Genomic DNA, 15,263 nt, shown 5'->3' on the forward strand with positions numbered 1-15,263 from the left:
GTGGAACCAATTAGCGTTTGCCAGCAGAAAACAAAAAGGGTCCTGCTAAAATGCATGCAAAACCTTAAAGTCCATAGAGAATTTCCAGAAAACACAAACACACACAGAGGCTGTAGCAAGATCTGGGATTGAGATAGCTACAAATCACCAGATAGTTTTGTTTTCATCCAGGAGTATCTGGACAAATTGTTGTAGTTTTGAAGTGAAATTTAACCAAAAAATCACCGTGAAAGTGGTTTTGGAGAAAAGCACAATCTTTCTGTTCAGCAAAAGAATCCAAGGTCATCTTTACAGAAAGAAATATCATGTTTTCTCAGGTTTCTGAAGCTTTCTTCCTAGAAAACTCGAATGTGTGGAGGATTTCACTCCAGGTGGAACCAATTAGCGTTTGCCAGCAGAAAACAAAAAGGGTCCTGCTAAAATGCATGCAAAACCTTAAAGTCCATAGAGAATATCCAGAAAACACAAACACACACAGAGGCTGTAGCAAGATCTGGGATTGAGATAGCTACAAATCACCAGATAGTTTTGTTTTCATTCTGGAGTATCAGACAAATTGTTGTAGTTTTGAAGTGAAATTTAACCAAAAAATCACCGTGAAAGTGGTTTTGGAGAAAAGCACAATCTTTCTGTTCAGCAAATGAATCCAAGGTCATCTTTACAGAAAGAAATATCGTGTTTTCTCAGGTTTCTGAAGCATTCTTCCTAGAAAACTCGAATGTGTGGAGGATTTGACTCCAGGTGGAACCAATTAGCGTTTGCCAGCAGAAAACAAAAAGGGTCCTGCTAAAATGCATGCAAAACCTTAAAGTCCATAGAGAATATCCAGAAAACACAAACACACACGGAGGCTGTAGCAAGATCTGGGATTGAGATAGCTACAAATCACCAGATAGTTTTGTTTTCATTCTGGAGTATCAGACAAATTGTTGTAGTTTTGAGGTGAAATTTAACCAAAAAATCACCGTGAAAGTGGTTTTGGAGAAAAGCACAATCTTTCTGTTCAGCAAAAGAATCCAAGGTCATCTTTACAGAAAGAAATATCGTGTTTTCTCAGGTTTCTGAAGCTTTCTTCCTAGAAAACTCGAATGTGTGGAGTATTTGACTCCAGGTGGAACCAATTAGCGTTTGCCAGCAGAAAACAAAAAGGGTCCTGCTAAAATGCATGCAAAACCTTAAAGTCCATAGAGAATATCCAGAAAACACAAACACACACAGAGGCTGTAGCAAGATCTGGGATTGAGATAGCTACAAATCACCAGATAGTTTTGTTTTCATTCTGGAGTATCAGACAAATTGTTGTAGTTTTGAAGTGAAATTTAACCAAAAAATCACCGTGAAAGTGGTTTTGGAGAAAAGGACATTCTTTGTGTTCAGCAAATGCATCCAATGTCATCTTTACAGAAAGAAATATCGTGTTTTCTCAGGTTTCTGAAGCTTTCTTCCTAGAAAACTCGAATGTGTGGAGCATTTGACTCCAGGTGGAACCAATTAGCGTTTGCCAGCAGAAAACAAAAAGGGTCCTGCTAAAATGCATGCAAAACCTTAAAGTCCATAGAGAATATCCAGAAAACACAAACACACACAGAGGCTGTAGCAAGATCTGGGATTGAGATAGCTACACATCATCAGATAGTTTTGTTTTCATTCAGGAGTATCAGACAAATTGTTGTAGTTTTGAAGTGAAATTTAACCAAAAAATCACCGTGAAAGTGGTTTTGGAGAAAAGCACAATCTTTCTGTTCAGCCAATGCATCCAAGGTCATCTTTACAGAAAGAAATATCATGTTTTCTCAGGTTTCTGGAACTTTCTTCCTAGAAAACTCGAATGTGTGGAGTATTTGACTCCAGGTGGAACCAATTAGCGTTTGCCAGCAGAAAACAAAAAGGGTCCTGCTAAAATGCATGCAAAACCTTAAAGTCCATAGAGAATATCCAGAAAACACAAACACACACAGAGGCTGTAGCAAGATCTGGGATTGAGATAGCTACAAATCACCAGATAGTTTTGTTTTCATCCAGGAGTATCTGGACAAATTGTTGTAGTTTTGAAGTGAAATTTAACCAAAAAATCACCGTGAAAGTGGTTTTGGAGAAAAGCACAATCTTTCTCTTCAGAAAATGCATCCAATGTCATGTTTACAAATACAAATATCATGTTTTCTCAGGTTTCTGAAGCTTTCTTCCTAGAAAACTCGAATGTGTGGAGTATTTGACTCCAGGTGGAACCAATTAGCGTTTGCCAGCAGAAAACAAAAAGGGTCTTGCTAAAATGCATGCAAAACCTTAAAGTCCATAGAGAATATCCAGAAAACACAAACACACACAGAGGCTGTAGCAAGATCTGGGATTGAGATAGCTACAAATCACCAGATAGTTTTGTTTTCATCCAGGAGTATCTGGACAAATTGTTGTAGTTTTGAAGTGAAATTTAACCAAAAAATCACCGTGAAAGTGGTTTTGGAGAAAAGCACAATCTTCCTGTTCGGCAAATGTATCCAAGGTCATCTTTACAAAAAGAAATATCGTGTTTTCTCAGGTTTCTGAAGCTTTCTTCCTAGAAAACTCGAATGTGTGGAGTATTTGACTCCAGGTGGAACCAATTAGCGTTTGCCAGCAGAAAACAAAAAGGGTCCTGCTAAAATGCATGCAAAACCTTAAAGTCCATAGAGAATATCCAGAAAACACAAACACACACAGAGGCTGTAGCAAGATCTGGGATTGAGATAGCTACAAATCACCAGATAGTTTTGTTTTCATCCAGGAGTATCTGGACAAATTGTTGTAGTTTTGAAGTGAATTTTAACTAAAAAATCACCGTGAAAGTGGTTTTGGAGAAAAGCACAATCTTTCTGTTCAGCAAAAGAATCCAAGGTCATCTTTACAGAAAGAAATATCATGTTTTCTCAGGTTTCTGAAGCTTTCTTCCTAGAAAACTCGAATGTGTGGAGTATTTGACTCCAGGTGGAACCAATTAGCGTTTGCCAGCAGAAAACAAAAAGGGTCCTGCTAAAATGCATGCAAAACCTTAAAGTCCATAGAGAATATCCAGAAAACACAAACACACAGAGGCTGTAGCAAGATCTGGGATTGAGATAGCTACAAATCACCAGATAGTTTTGTTTTCATTCAGGAGTATCAGACAAATTGTTGTAGTTTTGAAGTGAAATTTAACCAAAAAATCACCGTGAAAGTGGTTTTGGAGAAAAGCACAATCTTTCTCTTCAGCAAATGCATCCAATGTAATGTTTACAAATACAAATATCATGTTTTCCCAGGTTTCTGGAGCTTTCTTCCTAAAAAACTCGAATGTGTGGAGTATTTGACTCCAGGTGAAACCAATTAGCATTTGCCAGCAGAAAACAAAAACGGTCTTGCTAAAATGCATGCAAAACCTTAAAGTCCATAGAGAATATCCAGAAAACACAAACACACACAGAGGCTGTAGCAAGATCTGGGATTGAGATAGCTACAAATCACCAGATAGTTTTGTTTTCATCCAGGAGTATCTGGACAAATTGTTGTAGTTTTGAAGTGAAATTTAACCAAAAAATCACCGTGAAAGTGGTTTTGGAGAAAAGCACAATCTTCCTGTTCGGCAAATGTATCCAAGGTCATCTTTACAAAAAGAAATATCGTGTTTTCTCAGGTTTCTGAAGCTTTCTTCCTAGAAAACTCGAATGTGTGGAGGATTTGACTCCAGGTGGAACCAATTAGCGTTTGCCAGCAGAAAACAAAAAGGGTCCTGCTAAAATGCATGCAAAACCTTAAAGTCCATAGAGAATATCCAGAAAACACAAACACACACAGAGGCTGTCGCAAGATATGGGATTGAGATAGCTACACATCACCAGATAGTTTTGTTTTCATTCAGGAGTATCAGACAAATTGTTCTAGTTTTGAAGTGAAATTTAACCAAAAAATCACCGTGAAAGTGGTTTTGGAGAAAAGGACATTCTTTGTGTTCAGCAAATGCATCCAATGTCATCTTTACAGAAAGAAATATCGTGTTTTCTCAGGTTTCTGAAGCTTTCTTCCTAGAAAACTCGAATGTGTGGAGGATTTCACTCCAGGTGGAACCAATTAGCGTTTGCCAGCAGAAAACAAAAAGGGTCCTGCTAAAATGCATGCAAAACCTTAAAGTCCATAGAGAATATCCAGAAAACATAAACACACACAGAGGCTGTCGCAAGATCTGGGATTGAGATAGCTACAAATCACCAGATAGTTTTGTTTTCATTCAGGAGTATCAGACAAATTGTTGTAGATTTGAAGTGAAATTTAACCAAAAAATCACCGTGAAAGTGGTTTTGGAGAAAAGCACAATCTTTCTGTTCAGCCAATGCATCCAAGGTCATCTTTACAGAAAGAAATATCATGTTTTCTCAGGTTTCTGAAGCTTTCTTCCTAGAAAACTCGAATGTGTGGAGGATTTGACTCCAGGTGGAACCAATTAGCGTTTGCCAGCAGAAAACAAAAAGGGTCCTGCTAAAATGCATGCAAAACCTTAAAGTCCATAGAGAATATCCAGAAAACACAAACACACACAGAGGCTGTAGCAAGATCTGGGATTGAGATAGCTACAAATCACCAGATAGTTTTGTTTTCATCCAGGAGTATCTGGACAAATTGTTGTAGTTTTGAAGTGAAACTTAACCCCAAAAAATCACCGTGAAAGTGGTTTTGGAGAAAAGCACAATCTTTCTCTTCACCAAATGCATCCAATGTCATGTTTACAAATACAAATATCATGTTTTCTCAGGTTTCTGGAGCTTTCTTCCTAGAAAACTCGAATGTGTGGAGTATTTGACTCCAGGTGGAACCAATTAGCGTTTGCCAGCAGAAAACAAAAAGGGTCCTGCTAAAATGCATGCAAAACCTTAAAGTCCATAGAGAATATCCAGAAAACACAAACACACACAGAGGCTGTCGCAAGATCTGGGATTGAGATAGCTACAAATCACCAGATAGTTTTGTTTTCATCCAGGAGTATCTGGACAAATTGTTGTAGTTTTGATGTGAAATTTAACCAAAAAATCACCGTGAAAGTGGTTTTGGAGAAAAGCACAATCTTTCTGTTCAGCAAATGAATCCAAGGTCATCTTTACAGAAAGAAATATCGTGTTTTCTCAGGTTTCTGAAGCTTTCTTCCTAGAAAACTCGAATGTGTGGAGTATTTGACTCCAGGTGGAACCAATTAGCGTTTGCCAGCAGAAAACAAAAAGGGTCCTGCTAAAATGCATTCCAAACCTTAAAGTCCATAGAGAATATCCAGAAAACACAAACACACACAGAGGCTGTAGCAAGATCTGGGATTGAGATAGCTAGACATCACCAGATAGTTTTGTTTTCATTCAGGAGTATCAGACAAATTGTTGTAGTTTTGAAGTGAAATTTAACCAAAAAATCACCGTGAAAATGGTTTTGGAGAAAAGCACAATCTTCCTGTTCAGCCAATGCATCCAAGGTCATCTTTACAGAAATAAATATCATGTTTTCTCAGGTTTCTGAAGCTCTCTTCCCAGAAAACTCGAATGTGTGGAGTATTTGACTCCAGGTGGAACCAATTAGCATTGCCAGCAGAAAACAAAAAGGGTCCTGCTAAAATGCATGCAAAACCTTAAAGTCCATAGAGAATATCCAGAAAACACAAACACACACAGAGGCTGTAGCAAGATCTGGGATTGAGATAGCTACAAATCACCAGATAGTTTTGTTTTCATCCAGGAGTATCTGGACAAATTGTTGTAGTTTTGAAGTGAAATTTAACCCCAAAAAATCACCGTGAAAGTGGTTTTGGAGAAAAGCACAAACTTCCTGTTCGGCAAATGCATCCAATGTCATGTTTACAAATACAAATATCATGTTTTCTCAGGTTTCTGGAGCTTTCTTCCTAGAAAACTCGAATGTGTGGAGGATTTCACTCCAGGTGAAACCAATTAGCGTTTGCCAGCAGAAAACAAAAAGGGTCCTGCTAAAATGCATGCAAAACCTTAAAGTCCATAGAGAATATCCAGAAAACACAAACACACACGGAGGCTGTCGCAAGATCTGGGATTGAGATAGCTACAAATCACCAGATAGTTTTGTTTTCATCCAGAAGTATCTGGACAAATTGTTGTAGTTTTGAAGTGAAATTTAACCAAAAAATCACCGTGAAAGTGGTTTTGGGAAAAGCACATTCTTTGTGTTCAGCCAATGTATGCAAAGTCATGTTTACATAAAGAAATATCATGTTTTCTCAGGTTTCTGAAGCTTTCTTTCTAGAAAACTCGAATGTGTGGAGTATTTGACTCCAGGTGGAACCAATTAGCGGTTGCCAGCAGAAAACAAAAAGGGTCCTGCTAAAATGCATGCAAAACCTTAAAGTCCATAGAGAATATCCAGAAAACACAAACACACACAGAGGCTGTAGCAAGATCTGGGATTGAGATAGCTACAAATCACCAGATAGTTTTGTTTTCATCCAGGAGTATCTGGACAAATTGTTGTAGTTTTGAAGTGAAATTTAACCAAAAAATCACCGTGAAAGTGGTTTTGGAGAAAAGCACAATCTTTCTGTTCAGCAAATGAATCCAAGGTCATCTTTACAGAAAGAAATATAGTGTTTTCTCAGGTTTCTGAAGCTTTCTTCCTAGAAAACTCGAATGTGTGGAGTATTTGACTCCAGGTGGAACCAATTAGCGTTTGCCAGCAGAAAACAAAAAGGGTCCTGCTAAAATGCATGCAAAACCTTAAAGTCCATAGAGAATATCCAGAAAACACAAACACACACAGAGGCTGTAGCAAGATCTGGGATTGAGATAGCTACAAATCACCAGATAGTTTTGTTTTCATCCAGGAGTATCTGGACAAATTGTTGTAGTTTTGAAGTGAAATTTAACCAAAAAATCACCGTGAAAGTGGTTTTGGAGAAAAGCACAATCTTTTGTTCAGCAAATGAATCCAAGGTCATATTTACAGAAAGAAATATCGTGTTTTCTCAGGATTCTGAAGCTTTCTTCCTAGAAAACTCGAATGTGTGGAGTATTTGACTCCAGGTGGAACCAATTAGCGTTTGCCAGCAGAAAACAAAAAGGGTCCTGCTAAAATGCATGCAAAACCTTCAAGTCCATAGAGAATATCCAGAAAACACAAACACACACAGAGGCTGTCGCAAGATCTGGGATTGAGATAGCTACACATCACCAGATAGTTTTGTTTTCATTCAGGAGTATCAGACAAATTGTTGTAGTTTTGAAGTGAAATTTAACCCCAAAAAATCACCGTGAAAATGGTTTTGGAGAAAAGCACAATCTTTCTGTTCAGCCAATGCATCCAAGGTCATCTTTACAGAAAGAAATATCATGTTTTCTCAGGTTTCTGAAGCTTTCTTCCTAGAAAACTCGAATGTGTGGAGTATTTGACTCCAGGTGGAACCAATTAGCGTTTGCCAGCAGAAAACAAAAAGGGTCCTGCTAAAATGCATGCAAAACCTTAAAGTCCATAGAGAATATCCAGAAAACACAAACACACACAGAGGCTGTAGCAAGATCTGGGATTGAGATAGCTACAAATCACCAGATAGTTTTGTTTTCATCCAGGAGTATCTGGACAAATTGTTGTAGTTTTGAAGTGAAATTTAACCCCCAAAAATCACCGTGAAAGTGGTTTTGGAGAAAAGCACAATCTTTCTGTTCAGCAAAAGAATCCAAGGTCATCTTTACAGAAAGAAATATCGTGTTTTCTCAGGATTCTGAAGCTTTCTTCCTAGAAAACTCGAATGTGTGGAGTATTTGACTCCAGGTGGAACCAATTAGCGTTTGCCAGCAGAAAACAAAAAGGGTCCTGCTAAAATGCATGCAAAACCTTAAAGTCCATAGAGAATATCAAGAAAACACAAACACACACAGAGGCTGTAGCAAGATCTGGGATTGAGATAGCTACAAATCACCAGATAGTTTTGTTTTCATCCAGGAGTATCTGGACAAATTGTTGTAGTTTGGAAGTGAAATTTAACCAAAAATGACCGTGAAAGTGGTTTTGGAGAAAAGCACAATCTTCCAGTTCAGCCAATGCATCCAAGTCATGTTTACAGAAAGAAATATCATGTTTTCTCAGGTTTCTGAAGCTTTCTTCCTAGAAAACTCGAATGTGTGGAGTATTTGACTCCAGGTGGTACCAATTAGCGTTTTCCAGCAGAAAACAAAAAGGGTCCTGCTAAAATGCATGCAAAACCTTAAAGTCCATAGAGAATATCCAGAAAACACAAACACACACAGAGGCTGTAGCAAGATCTGGGATTGAGATAGCTACAAATCACCAGATAGTTTTGTTTTCATTCTGGAGTATCAGACAAATTGTTCTAGTTTTGAAGTGAAATTTAACCAAAAAATCACCGTGAAAGTGGTTTTGGAGAAAAGCACAATCTTCTGTTCAGCAAATGAATCCAAGGTCATCTTTACAGAAAGAAATATCGTGTTTTCTCAGGTTTCTGAAGCTTTCTTCCTAGAAAACTCGAATGTGTGGAGGATTTCACTCCAGGTGGAACCAATTAGCGTTTGCCAGCAGAAAACAAAAAGGGTCCTGCTAAAATGCATGCAAAACCTTAAAGTCCAAAGAGAATATCCAGAAAACACAAACACACACAGAGGCTGTAGCAAGATCTGGGATTAAGATAGCTACAAATCACCAGATAGTTTTGTTTTCATCCAGGAGTATCTGGACAAATTGTTGTAGTTTTGAAGTGAAATTTAACCAAAAAATCACCGTGAAAGTGGTTTTGGAGAAAAGCACAATCTTTCTGTTCAGCCAATGCATCCAAGGTCATCTTTACAGAAAGAAATATCATGTTTTCTCAGGTTTCTGGAGCTTTCTTCCTAGAAAACTCGAATGTGTGGAGTATTTGACTCCAGGTGGAACCAATTAGCGTTTGCCAGCAGAAAACAAAAAGGGTCCTGCTAAAATGCATTCCAAACCTTCAAGTCCATAGAGAATATCCAGAAAACACAAACACACACAGAGGCTGTAGCAAGATCTGGGATTGAGATAGCTACAAATCACCAGATAGTTTTGTTTTCATCCAGGAGTATCTGGACAAATTGTTGTAGTTTTGAAGTGAAATTTAAACAAAAAATCACCGTGAAAGTGGTTTTGGAGAAAAGTACAATCTTTGTGTTCAGCAAATGAATCCAAGGTCATCTTTACAGAAAGAAATATCGTGTTTTCTCAGGATTCTGAAGCTTTCTTCCTAGAAACCTCGAATGTGTGGAGTATTTGACTCCAGGTGGAACCAATTAGCGTTTGCCAGCAGAAAACAAAAAGGGTCCTGCTAAAATGCATGCAAAACCTTCAAGTCCATAGAGAATATCCAGAAAACACAAACACACACAGAGGCTGTAGCAAGATCTGGGATTGAGATAGCTACACATCACCAGATAGTTTTGTTTTCATTCAGGAGTATCAGACAAATTGTTGTAGTTTTGAAGTGAAATTTAACCAAAAAATCACCGTGAAAATGGTTTTGGAGAAAAGCACAATCTTTCTGTAAAGCCAATGCATCCAAGGTCATCTTTACAGAAAGAAATATCATGTTTTCTCAGGTTTCTGAAGCTTTCTTCCTAGAAAACTCGAATGTGTGGAGTATTTGACTCCAGGTGGAACCAATTAGCGTTTGCCAGCAGAAAACAAAAAGGGTCCTGCTAAAATGCATGCAAAACCTTAAAGTCCATAGAGAATATCCAGAAAACACAAACACACACAGAGGCTGTAGCAAGATCTGGGATTGAGATAGCTACAAATCACCAGATAGTTTTGTTTTCATCCAGGAGTATCTGGACAAATTGTTGTAGTTTTGAAGTGAAATTTAACCCCAAAAAATCACCGTGAAAGTGGTTTTGGAGAAAAGCACAATCTTTCTGTTCAGCAAAAGAATCCAAGGTCATCTTTACAGAAAGAAATATCGTGTTTTCTCAGGATTCTGAAGCTTTCTTCCTAGAAAACTCGAATGTGTGGAGGATTTCACTCCAGGTGGAACCAATTAGCGTTTGCCAGCAGAAAACAAAAAGGGTCCTGCTAAAATGCATGCAAAACCTTAAAGTCCATAGAGAATATCCAGAAAACACAAACACACACAGAGGCTGTAGCAAGATCTGGGATTGAGATAGCTACAAATCACCAGATAGTTTTGTTTTCATTCAGGAGTATCAGAGAAATTGTTGTAGTTTGGAAGTGAAATTTAACCAAAAATGACCGTGAAAGTGGTTTTGGAGAAAAGCACAATCTTCCTGTTCAGCCAATGCATCCAAGTCATGTTTACAGAAAGAAATATCATGTTTTCTCAGGTTTCTGAAGCTTTCTTCCTAGAAAACTCGAATGTGTGGAGCATTTGACTCCAGGTGGAACGAATTAGCGTTTGCCAGCAGAAAACAAAAAGGGTCCTGCTAAAATGCATTCCAAACCTTAAAGTCCATAGAGAATATCCAGAAAACACAAACACACACAGAGGCTGTAGCAAGATCTGGGATTGAGATAGCTACAAATCACCAGATAGTTTTGTTTTCATCCAGGAGTATCTGGACAAATTGTTGTAGTTTTGAAGTGAAATTTAACCCCAAAAAATCACCGTGAAAGTGGTTTTGGAGAAAAGCACAATCTTTCTGTTCAGCAAAAGAATCCAAGGTCATCTTTACAGAAAGAAATATCGTGTTTTCTCAGGATTCTGAAGCTTTCTTCCTAGAAAACTCGAATGTGTGGAGTATTTGACTCCAGGTGGAACCAATTAGCGTTTGCCAGCAGAAAACAAAAAGGGTCCTGCTAAAATGCATGCAAAACCTTAAAGTCCATAGAGAATATCCAGAAAACACAAACACACACAGAGGCTGTAGCAAGATCTGGGATTGAGATAGCTACAAATCACCAGATAGTTTTGTTTTCATTCAGGAGTATCAGAGAAATTGTTGTAGTTTGGAAGTGAAATTTAACCAAAAATGACCGTGAAAGTGGTTTTGGAGAAAAGCACAATCTTCCTGTTCAGCCAATGCATCCAAGTCATGTTTACAGAAAGAAATATCATGTTTTCTCAGATTTCTGAAGCTTTCTTCCTAGAAAACTCGAATGTGTGGAGCATTTAACTCCAGGTGGAACGAATTAGCGTTTGCCAGCAGAAAACAAAAAGGGTCCTGCTAAAATGCATTCCAAACCTTAAAGTCCATAGAGAATATCCAGAAAACACAAACACACACAGAGGCTGTAGCAAGATCTGGGATTGAGATAGCTACAAATCACCAGATAGTTTTGTTTTCATCCAGGAGTATCTGGACAAATTGTTGTAGTTTTGAAGTGAAATTTAACCCCCAAAAATCACCGTGAAAGTGGTTTTGGAGTAAAGCACAATCTTTCTGTTCAGCAAATGAATCCAAGGTCATCTTTACAAAAAGAAATATAGTGTTTTCTCAGGTTTCTGAAGCTTTCTTCCTAGAAAACTCGAATGTGTGGAGTATTTGACTCCAGGTGGAACCAATTAGCGTTTGCCAGCAGAAAACAAAAAGGGTCCTGCTAAAATGCATGCAAAACCTTAAAGTCCATAGAGAATATCCAGAAAACACAAACACACACAGAGGCTGTAGCAAGATCTGGGATTGAGATAGCTACAAATCACCAGATAGTTTTGTTTTCATCCAGGAGTATCTGGACAAATTGTTGTAGTTTTGAAGTGAAATTTAACCAAAAAATCATCGTGAAAGTGGTTTTGGAGAAAAGCACAATCTTTCTGTTCAGCCAATGCATCCAAGGTCATCTTTACCGAAAGAAATATCGTGTTTTCTCAGGTTTCTGAAGCTTTCTTCCTAGAAAACTCGAATGTGTGGAGTATTTGACTCCAGGTGGTACCAATTAGCGTTTGCCAGCAGAAAACAAAAAGGGTCCTGCTAAAATGCATGCAAAACCTTCAAGTCCATAGAGAATATCCAGAAAACACAAACACACACAGAGGCTGTAGCAAGATCTGGGATTGAGATAGCTACAAATCACCAGATAGTTTTGTTTTCATCCAGGAGTATCTGGACAAATTGTTGTAGTTTTGAAGTGAAATTTAACCAAAAAATCACCGTGAAAGTGGTTTTGGAGAAAAGCACAATCTTTCTGTTCAGCCAATGCATCCAAGGTCATCTTTACAGAAAGAAATATCATGTTTTCTCAGGTTTCTGGAGCTTTCTTCCTAGAAAACTCGAATGTGTGGAGTATTTGACTCCAGGTGGAACCAATTAGCGTTTGCCAGCAGAAAACAAAAAGGGTCCTGCTAAAATGCATTCCAAACCTTCAAGTCCATAGAGAATATCCAGAAAACACAAACACACACAGAGGCTGTAGCAAGATCTGGGATTGAGATAGCTACAAATCACCAGATAGTTTTGTTTTCATCCAGGAGTATCTGGACAAATTGTTGTAGTTTTGAAGTGAAATTTAAACAAAAAATCACCGTGAAAGTGGTTTTGGAGAAAAGTACAATCTTTGTGTTCAGCAAATGAATCCAAGGTCATCTTTACAGAAAGAAATATCGTGTTTTCTCAGGATTCTGAAGCTTTCTTCCTAGAAACCTCGAATGTGTGGAGTATTTGACTCCAGGTGGAACCAATTAGCGTTTGCCAGCAGAAAACAAAAAGGGTCCTGCTAAAATGCATGCAAAACCTTAAAGTCCATAGAGAATATCCAGAAAACACAAACACACACAGAGGCTGTAGCAAGATCTGGGATTGAGATAGCTACAAATCACCAGATAGTTTTGTTTTCATCCAGGAGTATCTGGACAAATTGTTGTAGTTTTGAAGTGAAATTTAACCCCAAAAAATCACCGTGAAAGTGGTTTTGGAGAAAAGCACAATCTTTCTGTTCAGCAAAAGAATCCAAGGTCATCTTTACAGAAAGAAATATCGTGTTTTCTCAGGATTCTGAAGCTTTCTTCCTAGAAAACTCGAATGTGTGGAGGATTTCACTCCAGGTGGAACCAATTAGCGTTTGCCAGCAGAAAACAAAAAGGGTCCTGCTAAAATGCATGCAAAACCTTAAAGTCCATAGAGAATATCCAGAAAACACAAACACACACAGAGGCTGTAGCAAGATCTGGGATTGAGATAGCTACAAATCACCAGATAGTTTTGTTTTCATTCAGGAGTATCAGAGAAATTGTTGTAGTTTGGAAGTGAAATTTAACCAAAAATGACCGTGAAAGTGGTTTTGGAGAAAAGCACAATCTTCCTGTTCAGCCAATGCATCCAAGTCATGTTTACAGAAAGAAATATCATGTTTTCTCAGGTTTCTGAAGCTTTCTTCCTAGAAAACTCGAATGTGTGGAGCATTTGACTCCAGGTGGAACGAATTAGCGTTTGCCAGCAGAAAACAAAAAGGGTCCTGCTAAAATGCATTCCAAACCTTAAAGTCCATAGAGAATATCCAGAAAACACAAACACACACAGAGGCTGTAGCAAGATCTGGGATTGAGATAGCTACAAATCACCAGATAGTTTTGTTTTCATCCAGGAGTATCTGGACAAATTGTTGTAGTTTTGAAGTGAAATTTAACCCCAAAAAATCACCGTGAAAGTGGTTTTGGAGAAAAGCACAATCTTTCTGTTCAGCAAAAGAATCCAAGGTCATCTTTACAGAAAGAAATATCGTGTTTTCTCAGGATTCTGAAGCTTTCTTCCTAGAAAACTCGAATGTGTGGAGTATTTGACTCCAGGTGGAACCAATTAGCGTTTGCCAGCAGAAAACAAAAAGGGTCCTGCTAAAATGCATGCAAAACCTTAAAGTCCATAGAGAATATCCAGAAAACACAAACACACACAGAGGCTGTAGCAAGATCTGGGATTGAGATAGCTACAAATCACCAGATAGTTTTGTTTTCATTCAGGAGTATCAGAGAAATTGTTGTAGTTTGGAAGTGAAATTTAACCAAAAATGACCGTGAAAGTGGTTTTGGAGAAAAGCACAATCTTCCTGTTCAGCCAATGCATCCAAGTCATGTTTACAGAAAGAAATATCATGTTTTCTCAGATTTCTGAAGCTTTCTTCCTAGAAAACTCGAATGTGTGGAGCATTTGACTCCAGGTGGAACGAATTAGCGTTTGCCAGCAGAAAACAAAAAGGGTCCTGCTAAAATGCATTCCAAACCTTAAAGTCCATAGAGAATATCCAGAAAACACAAACACACACAGAGGCTGTAGCAAGATCTGGGATTGAGATAGCTACAAATCACCAGATAGTTTTGTTTTCATCCAGGAGTATCTGGACAAATTGTTGTAGTTTTGAAGTGAAATTTAACCCCCAAAAATCACCGTGAAAGTGGTTTTGGAGTAAAGCACAATCTTTCTGTTCAGCAAATGAATCCAAGGTCATCTTTACAAAAAGAAATATAGTGTTTTCTCAGGTTTCTGAAGCTTTCTTCCTAGAAAACTCGAATGTGTGGAGTATTTGACTCCAGGTGGAACCAATTAGCGTTTGCCAGCAGAAAACAAAAAGGGTCCTGCTAAAATGCATGCAAAACCTTAAAGTCCATAGAGAATATCCAGAAAACACAAACACACACAGAGGCTGTAGCAAGATCTGGGATTGAGATAGCTACAAATCACCAGATAGTTTTGTTTTCATCCAGGAGTATCTGGACAAATTGTTGTAGTTTTGAAGTGAAATTTAACCAAAAAATCACCGTGAAAGTGGTTTTGGAGAAAAGCACAATCTTTCTGTTCAGCCAATGCATCCAAGGTCATCTTTACAGAAAGAAATATCATGTTTTCTCAGGTTTCTGGAGCTTTCTTCCTAGAAAACTCGAATGTGTGGAGTATTTGACTCCAGGTGGAACCAATTAGCGTTTGCCAGCAGAAAACAAAAAGGGTCCTGCTAAAATGCATTCCAAACCTTCAAGTCCATAGAGAATATCCAGAAAACACAAACACACACAGAGGCTGTAGCAAGATCTGGGATTGAGATAGCTACAAATCACCAGATAGTTTTGTTTTCATCCAGGAGTATCTGGACAAATTGTTGTAGTTTTGAAGTGAAATTTAAACAAAAAATCACCGTGAAAGTGGTTTTGGAGAAAAGTACAATCTTTGTGTTCAGCAAATGAATCCAAGGTCATCTTTACAGAAAGAAATATCGTGTTTTCTCAGGATTCTGAAGCTTTCTTCCTAGAAACCTCGAATGTGTGGAGTATTTGACTCCAGGTGGAACCAATTAGCGTTTGCCAGCAGAAAACAAAAAGGGTCCTGCTAAAATGCATGCAAAAC

Source organism: Oryctolagus cuniculus, chromosome 21 (genome assembly GCF_051225735.1).
Source record: "Oryctolagus cuniculus isolate XC-2025 breed Fujian yellow rabbit chromosome 21, ASM5122573v1, whole genome shotgun sequence".
In the NCBI taxonomy this organism is placed as follows: Eukaryota; Metazoa; Chordata; class Mammalia; order Lagomorpha; family Leporidae; genus Oryctolagus; species Oryctolagus cuniculus.